Source organism: Otolemur garnettii, unplaced genomic scaffold (assembly GCF_000181295.1).
Source record: "Otolemur garnettii isolate 467f Iridium unplaced genomic scaffold, OtoGar3 scaffold00135, whole genome shotgun sequence".
Lineage (NCBI taxonomy): Eukaryota > Metazoa > Chordata > Mammalia > Primates > Galagidae > Otolemur > Otolemur garnettii.
In genome coordinates, this window is record NW_003852530.1 from 2,559,330 (window position 1) to 2,567,128 (window position 7,799).

At 46.9% G+C, this 7,799-nt stretch overlaps 1 non-coding gene across 1 annotated transcript; it reads left to right on the plus strand.

Moving 5' to 3' along the window:
- Positions 1 to 987: 987 nt before the first annotated feature.
- LOC111727981 lies at positions 988 to 1,094 on the plus strand. Its single transcript, XR_002775408.1, has one exon. It is a non-coding gene; the product is annotated as a U6 spliceosomal RNA (small nuclear RNA).
- Positions 1,095 to 7,799: the final 6,705 nt, after the last annotated feature.

The window sequence follows — 7,799 nt, forward strand, 5'->3', positions numbered from 1 at the left end:
AAAGAAGGAAGGAAAGGAAGGAAGGAAGGAGGGAAGGAAGGAGAAAGAAGAAAGAAAAAGAAAATGTAGAAAAGAATATTAAGACTTGATTGAAACAAAGCTATGAAATTAAGGTTAAGCTGAATAAAAAATGTACCTAGTTTATCATTTACTTTTCTATATCTGAGTTCCAAACCTAGACAGCTAAGGCCTCCTGTTTTAAGTAGCATGCCAGTCAACTTCCCAAAGGAAGGCAGGCAGGTGAGAAGCCTGGTGCTTTAGCAGTTTTTCATGCAGGTGGCATTGGCAGGTGAGAAGCCGGGGCTTTAAACCCTATCTTCTTTTCTGGATGCAAAGGAAAGAAGTAGACGTACCCCATGGAGGAAAAAATCAGAGCAGAAGCCCAAAGCCAAGTCCACAAAAAAGTCACCATGGTGGTCTTACCATCTAAACGGTTATTGGTAAGTTAGTGGCCCATGTTTGGGTGACAGTGCCAGCTCTGCTTTTCAGTGAATGAGTCAGTGCTACAGTCCTCAGAATGAAAAACTGTCTGGTGGTTATGGACCGTCAGAGCACATGAGAACTTTGAGGGGAGGCAGGTTCTGTTTAGATGTCACTGCTCACAGTAGGTAGTCACAAACGAGGGCTCCGTTAAACTCCTGTGGGGCTCAGAGATGTTCAATAACGTCCTCAGCTCCGTCATGCCTGACAGCAGGTGTGTGACCCCACCAGGAGGGCTGGGATGGTAAACGGACAGAGTAACTCTCGCAGACCTTGTGGGTTAGTGCCTGCTACCTGCCAGGTGCTCAGCAACTAAGTAGACGTGGGTTCCATTGCCATCTAGTTTTTCCCTACCATTTAATCACTAGCAAAGATCGGTCCAAAGAGCAGTTTATGTTACAGAATCATTTTAAGGCACTCAATTTGATTTTAATAGTCATTTCTAGGCAGTAGCTAGTTTGTGACTTTAAAACAAAACAAAACACACTGTTTAAAAATGAGCTAAGCGTGCTCAATTCCACAGCACATGTACTAAGATTGGAATAATACAGAGGAGATTAGCGTGGGCCCTGTGTAAGGATGACACGCAAATTCGTGAAGTGTTCCTTATTTTAAAAGATGGTGACTTTACATTGTGCTTGCCTGGATGGAGTTGAAACACATTCTTCTTGGTAAAGTATCTCAAGAATGGGGAAATAAAAGTATCCAGTATACTCAATACTAATATAAAACCAATATATAAACAACTATACGCCCACAAGAAAGTTGAAACACAAATATAGTCTACAAGAAAGAGGGGGAAATGGGAGGGAGGGGGGAAGGCAATTGGTGGGATCTCACCTAATGTGCACCAGGTGAGGGTGTTCAGCAGGGCCCCTGGGAGAAGGGCCCAACTACAACTTGAACTTTACCTTAGAAATTAAAACAATGTAGCCTAAACATCTGTGTCCTCCTATTAATTTAAAAAAAAGGCGTAATCAAAGGCGTATTTATGGGGCAATAAAAGAATAGAAAAACTTAAAAAAAAGAGCTAAGCTAAACTGAGTTAATGAATTAAGCTAGGCTAGGTGTTTTTTGTATGTTATAGAAGTGATGGGAGGCGCCCAGGATAAGATAAATTGAAATAAGGGTAGAATAGAGACCAGAAGAGAGGGCTCTAGTTGTGCAGATAAGGCTGCCTTCAATCTAAGTGCAATGTGGTAGGAACACAGGGCCATGTCTTTGCTGTACCCCGGGCCCCTTCCTCTGACCCCCAGTCCTCCTGGACCTCTGTCTTCAACTGAGCTCCCTTGCCCGCCTTCCTCAGGTTCTCCTAAAACTACCACTTGAGACAAAAGATGACCTGATTTTCATCCAGATCATTTTTTTTTTTCTGTTTTGGAATGTTGCATGAGAAATTAGAGACCCTAACCGTTAATTTTGACCAAACATAATTACATTCTTCTATCTCACTGTCTTCATTTTTTTCTGTCTGATTTCTACACTCACTTTCTGAACAAGAAGAGAAATTTTGGATTGGTTGGTTGTAAAAAGTGAAAGGAAAAAAAAACAAACCGTGGACGGAAGCACGCCCTTCTCCTTGGGTTCTTAGCATTCTGCAACGCACCTGTGTTAAAATATGAAGAAATAAAACAAATATAAATTATGCATTTTCCAACTTAATTTAAAATGCATTATGCTCTGCTTTGTTCTCTGGAATTAGTCTTATTAAGGGGACAGATCTGTATGGATTAATTTTGAGTCAGTTTTTTCACTTCTTTGTAATTCAGTGGCAAGGATTTTTGTCCCCAGGCATCAAATTAATTTTTTTTTTTTACTGTAAGTAACACATACAAAATCTAGGCCTTTTTGTGTTATTTCTTTGTTTACCTAGCGTGCAGCATTGTCCCATATTTCCACCCCATCTTGAATCTCTTTAAAGAACAAAACTTTCCGAATGATTTTTAAAGCAGTATAACCTTTGTCACAATATTGGCGTTAAATACAATAACAGCATTATCCCCTAGCTGGTGTTCATGTCTATTAGAGTGCCTCCCTCCGATCCAAACTCAGAGGCGACCGGCCCCCGAGCCCCTGCCCTCCCAATAATTTTGGCAACATATGGAATGCCATTTTATGTCTATTTAATATATGTTACCAAATCATCATTTGTACGTATTATTTTAGTACGGTAATTCTTTGTTCCACTTGGACGTTTTAAATCTTTATTTCCTCCCCCCCCCAACCCGAGCAAGAAAACAGTCTGTATTCTTAATTAGTCTTCTTTAAACAAAATATCCTTTCATATGCGCTAATAAAGACTAAGGATCTTCCCTCTCTTGTTTAGATAACTGCTTGCTGTAGTATAAAATTGTAAGAGACACGGTGCAGATCAAGTTGTGGGCTTGAAGTGGGGAAGAAGAGCAAGCCGTGCCATGATAAGCAGATTTTAATGATTTACTATAAATCAGCATTTTTGCCCTGTCAGTGAGATTGAAGAGGCAGACAGCTCCTCACATGTCTGCCGAGCAAATGTCTTCCTGATGAATCATGTGCTCTGAATCACTGATCACAACATTCAAACGCACATCCAAATAATGAGGGAAACACACACACAGGCTCCGATGGCCGCTCGAAGGCAGCCGGGAAGGATGTTTTCTCGTTGTGTGGTAGTTAAACCCTCACATTGATCCTCGGAAGACTCCACGGAGGGGAATAGAAGTGTATATTACCCGCTCAACCGCTGGTGCCCGAATATAGACTGATCTGCATAAATGCTCTTCTCCCCCACCCACCAGACTTTTGATGAGAATCTAATCTAGTCTTGAGTAGAAGGTGGGGGGGGGCGGAGACAGACGATAATAAGGACCCTAAATGTAAAGAGTCTGGCTGCAGAAAGTGATAGAAATCGGGGCTAATTTCCACTGGGTGAAGGCTTGTTGGGTCTGGGGGCTGCTCTGACAGTGACCCCCAGCCTTCACTCACTCCCAGCCCCTTGGCTGCCTCTGCCAGTGTCAAACAGACCCCCCAGATGATGGCGTTGCAGGAGGGTGGGACCCCCTCCTGGGGAGGCAAGGACCACCCATGTTGGAAGGACCCATGTGGAAACTAGGTATGCTGGACCCCAGACTGGACAGTGGCTGCAGGAGCCTGGACCCTGAACTGACTCTGAGCCCACCCCAGTCCAGCACTTGGTGGATACTTAGGAAGCCTTTCCAGTGACCCAGAAGCTGTCTGTGGATGTAGCTATGGGCCCCTCCTCCTGACCGCAGCGTCCTGCGCTGGCCTCTCTCAGAACCTGTTTCACGTTTTTGTCCTTTTAACACAGTCGTGTGTCCAGATATCTTGCACTGAGTACAGACTTTATCACCACCCACCCAGCCCTGTGAGCAATGAATGAATGAATGAATGAACAATGGCCCACTGGGGCCCAGGATTACTATGGGACCTCAACCGGCTCCCGAGCTCCCTGCAGCCTCACCCCTCAGAAAATGTGAGGTCATCTGTGCGCCAAGGATGACCCCTTGCCCTTTGTCAGCTCCTTACCCACTACCCTGGCATCTGAACTCCTGCTCTGGTGCCAGCCGAGAATCCTCCAGGGCCTCATCCCAACCCTGGACATACCGCGTGTCACACTGCTCAGGGGACATTCCCCAAGAGAGGTCTCAACTCAAGCTGCTGAGGAAAGGGGGCTCTAACTACCAGGCCAGGGAATCTCCCGCTCCATTCCTGTGCACACCCCACGTTCCAGCTGTGCCCCAGAACACGGTCCAGGCTCCAGAGATCCAAACTGCACTCCTGGCCTCTGTGCGGGAGGCCCACCCCTCCCCATGTAAATCTACTTACTGTAGACACAGAGGTCCCGCCCCCACGCACTGTCTCATCTCCACACTGGAAGTAATCCCTCCCTTCTCTAAGCCCCATGATGCTTTGGATGCTTTGTCTGTTCATTCATTCCTTTGTTCATTCAATCAACTCATACTTAACAGAAGGCCCTCTGGTCTTTAAGTTGGACTTAGCACAAGGCCTTCCACATCCTGTCAAGGGATATGAAGGTCATGGAGCTTTCCAGCCTTTAGGATGATCCCCTAGACTACAGCGTCCCTGCCTGCTACTGGCACTGGGGAAACAAGCAAGCTACAGATGGGTGACTGAGCACCTGCTGTATGCAGGGCAGTGTTCTGGGTACCTGCTGTATGCAGAATGATGTTCTGGACATCTGCTGTATGCTGGGTGGTGTTCTGGGCACCTGCTGTGTGCTGGGTGGTGTTCTGGGCACCTGCTGTATGCTGGGTGGTATTCTGGACACCTGCTGTGTACTGGGTGGTGTTTTGAACACCTGCTGTATGCTAGGTGGTGTTCTGGGCACCTGCTGTGTACTGGGTGGTGTTTTGAGCACCTGCTGTGTACTGGGTGGTGTTTTGAGCACCTGCTGTGTGCTGGATGGTGTTCTGGGCACTGTAATGACCTTGACAGGGCTGAACTGGGTCATACCTAGGGTGGCTCCAAGGATACGTGTCCTGTGTCATTGTTCAGGATCCCACATTTAGAAGAGCCCCTTTCTGGTTTAAAGTCACTATAATAAAATTTGTTAACAGTTATTGAAAAAGAAGGGCCTGCCCTTTTATTTATTTTTTATTTTGAAGGATTTTCACTTGAGCTGTGAGGAGAGTGGTGATAGACAAGTGAGGGGGTTAGCAAGGCCTTTCAGACAGTTCTAGCTGGTGAGACAGAGGAGAAGGCAGGGGCTACTTCACAGGGTGGAGTCAGGGAGGCTGGTGAGAGTCAGGACCTCTGAGCGCCATGCATGCTGGGAGGCCCAGCCCAGGCAGGCTGAGATAAACCAGTCAACCCCACGTGTGAAGTGAGCCAGTCCACCCCATGGGCTGCCTCCTAAGTGCCTGGCCTTTGGTTATGATCCGATGTGGGGGGTCCTGTTGTCTCCTTTCCTGGCTGGCAGCAGACAGACCAGACCCTCAACACCAGCAGGCAGACAGCCCCCCCCTACCCTTGGTGCAGGCTCAGGAGCTGGAGCCTCAGTCACTCGGCCCCAGGGTCTTCTTTGTCCTTGTGTTCACCTGATTGTGCCCTGGGAATTTCTACAGGAAATTAGGAATCCCATAGAGAACCTGGAGACACCCCAGGACCAGTGCTGCTCCCTACCCTGAGCACATCCTGGGACTTTCTGATGCAGCTGATAGGCCTGAGGGATGGGGATATGGCCCAGCAGGTGCCCAGGCCTCCCCTTTTCCACTGATGCATCCAGGCCCAGACCCCTTGTGTCCTGGAGCACTCTGATGGGCTGTGTTAGAGCTTTCAGCTTCAGCCTTCCTTGGCCCCCATGAGGTGGTCATGAATGGGGTCTATTGCCTGCTGGGAGTTTGGCCTCATTTTGGCCACTGACCGTCCTGCTGATGGCTCTCTCCTCCCACTACGGAGCCTCACCCAGCCTGGCTGCCTCTCAGGAAGGACAACAGAATGGTCATACCATCCAGTCTCACAAGGAGGACTTGGGGTGACAAACTAATGCAGCACCAGGCAAGCAGCTGGCACCCTAGACTCTGCCACCCTCTCCAGGTTGTCCTCCATCATCTGCAGTCTTCCCCCTGGTCCTCGATACACACTCCCACAGCAGCAGCGACTGATCCTCTGTCGTCACATACCACCAAGGACATTCTCATGCAATGGTCATCTACATGCCAGAAAACAGCTCCCTGAGAGCAGAGACCTTAGTCACTATGAGGCTGGGTGGAGGGCACAGACAGTGCCTCTCAGCCCACCAGGACCTGATACCTGGCAGGTGTGTGGGAAAGGTCGGGGGGTGGGGGGGGGACAGAGCAGGGGGAGTGGTGAGGACACAGCCACAGCACGAGCTGAGTGTGAGCAGGGCCGAGGAAGGAGGCCGTCAACACAACAAGGAGTGACACCAAGCACCAGGCAGTTGAAAGCAAATCTCAGCCACAGTGTAATTATCCACCCAGGAAAAGAGGGTCCCCTCTCGTGGGACAAACATCTGTGTGAGGAGACAGCAAGTAAATCCGTTCTAGGTCAATTTAAAGGTTAAATGGAGGTCAGTGAGGCGGGGTTGGGGGTACTAAGAGCATCCCGATGATGGGAGTGGTCTCTTGCCAATCACTCAGGACTTTAACCTTTGGCCCTGACATTCATCTGAAAAAGGAAAAAAAAAAAACTGTGAAGCAGATAATTGGGTATTAGTACACATACCATTTTAGTAATCTTAGAAAATAAAAAAAAAAAAAGAGTGATTGCAGACCCAGTGGCAGTTACTTTAGAAAGATAGTAACGTGTAATTCCCAGTTTCCCAGACTGTAACTTCTGCACTTACCACTAATTTCTCCACTGCTCCAAATGCAGTGTGTACATTTAGTTCAGAATTTATCATCACCGTTTGTGTATATTACGCCAGCGGCATAATCCATTCTCATGAAGCTGATGCTCGGCATTAGGAAAATGGACTCCGCGTGGATCTGGCCAGGCTCCGTCCTCAGACACCCCCCGAGTCGATACTGCAGGTTTGGGGGCCCTCTGCCCCTTCCCCAGAGGATGTGAGGCTTTATGTCTGGGGCGGTGCCTCCAGTCGGCACTGTCTGATTACTGCAGGTTGCTGGTGACCACTGTCTATGGATGTAAAAATCGATGACCTACATAAGATTTTGATTTTGCACTGGGAGTTGAGGGAGGGAGGAGAGGATTGCAATGCAGAAGAAAATAATGAAACAGTCAGGTTAAAAAATATTAGCATGTTGGACTCCAAAATACATTTTCAAGAAGATACCTTTTCTCTTTTCCTTTGGAATAGGAACATATTTAATTTCATGGTCATTTGATTAAAACAGTTAATTGTATTAATGTGTCATTGAGCTGAGAGTTCTGGTGGACGCTCACTCGGGCGCGGGGTACAAAACCTCATCATTCCAAGGCTGTTTGGGGGCTGCTGGAAGCAGGACCTGCTACTGAAACCCCTCACTGGATACTCAATCCTTGTTTTTATTTTCTTAAAAGAGAGAGAGAAATAAAAAAAAAAAAACCCTCAAACTGCTGATTTCTGCAGAAAAATCTGCAAATGAACTGTTCTATTAGCACAAACATACCAGTCTTTAGAACCCTTCTCTTCAAAAGCATAATTAGGTATTTATTTCAGACATACTAACATCTTTGCAGTAGCTAATAAGATGCAGCCCATTTGAATATTAATATAATAAATGATTAAATTAAACAGCAAGATTCAGACTCAGAAATAGCCTTTATAGGTCCCAGGGGGTCACTAAAACTGTTTCCATTTCTTCCTACAGTTAACATAGTGCAAGGGACATGAATGC